Source organism: Octodon degus, unplaced genomic scaffold (genome assembly GCF_000260255.1).
Source record: "Octodon degus isolate 3935 unplaced genomic scaffold, OctDeg1.0 scaffold00086, whole genome shotgun sequence".
Classification (NCBI taxonomy): domain Eukaryota; kingdom Metazoa; phylum Chordata; class Mammalia; order Rodentia; family Octodontidae; genus Octodon; species Octodon degus.
Window position 1 is genome coordinate 6,662,821 of NW_004524662.1, and position 1,288 is coordinate 6,664,108.

The following is a 1,288-nucleotide window of genomic DNA, read 5'->3' on the forward strand; positions in this document are numbered from 1 at the left end:
AATGTGATCTGCTTCTTTTCTCTAGAAGCTTTCAGTATATTATTCTTGTGCTGAATTTCTGGGATCTTGACTATTATATGTATCGGTGTGTTTTTAAATGGGTTGAGATTACTTGGTGTTCTGTATGCTTCAGTTACCTGAATGTCAGATTGTTTCCTCATATTTGGGAAGTTTTCTGCTATTACTTCTGCCCATATATTTTAATGTGATTTGTATTGACTCCTTCTTTCTCATTGATGCCTATTAATCTCATATTGTTCATCTTTACATCGTCTTACAGGTGATGGATTTTTTTTTCCTGCATTCTAGTTGTTTTTAAGAGATTCTTTCTTATCTTTTCACTAGCTGCACCAGCATCTTTAAGATCTGATACTCTGTCTTAACGTTCACTTAAATGGTTTTGCAAGCTTGTGAATGAGATTTTAAGTTCCTCTATAACTCTTTGACTCTGCTTCATGCGATCTATTTTTTTCCTGTATTGCTCATTCAAGGAATCATCATTTTTCTAATCTCTTCTATTTTTTTAATAAATGTCTTTTTTAGAAGCAGTTATTAATTCTTTTACTGCAGTGTTTTCTTCAGATTGGGTTTCCTCCCTATGTTTCTGTAGTTGGTTCTCTATTGCAGATCCTGTGAATTCAGAGAATTCTTTTATTATTTCAGAAAAGAATTCTGATCTGAGTTCCTCTATAACTTTGTGTTGTTGCTTATTTACTTTCAACACTATTAATTCCTACATTTGAGCTGAGCTAGTGTCCTCTGTACTTGTTCTGGGTGGGCACTGGGTTTCCTCCATATGTTTCTGCATTTGATTCTTACTGCAGATGCTATTAATTCAGGGAATTCTTTTTTCATTTCCAATCTGTGTTCCTCTATACCTTTCTGCAGCTGTTTCTTTATTTCAGAAGCTATTGATTCATTGATTTCAGCTGTGTGGTTCCCAATTTGTTCTGTGTTACTGTCCTCTGCACTTGTTCTGGGTGGGCTTGGGGTATGAGATTGCATTTTGCTCCTTCTCGTTGACATTTTGTGCAGCACTGTTTTCCGACCATAGTTGTAGAGCTTTGGTGCAGTTATAACCTTAGCATCTACTGAAATACAGGTGCAGATCTACAAAGTTTGGATTTATCCTGCGGTGCCTGCCTTGGGTCTGGCTGCTGTGCTCAGCTCCTTCCTGTTGCTGTCTTTGGGAGTGATCCTGTTGTGCCCCTCTTGCAAGATGTTCTGCTTCTGGACTAGCTGGATGGCTGTGTCCCCTACTCTATTTGCAGGGATTGCAGCTGAAGGG

General features: G+C 38.0%; 1 protein-coding gene across 1 annotated transcript in view; it reads right to left on the reverse strand.

The window, feature by feature from the left end:
• Positions 1 to 1,288, reverse strand: part of Npas3 (neuronal PAS domain protein 3) — an 812,688-nt gene that overhangs the window by 692,477 nt on the left and 118,923 nt on the right. The gene's annotated exons all lie outside the window — the stretch shown is intronic.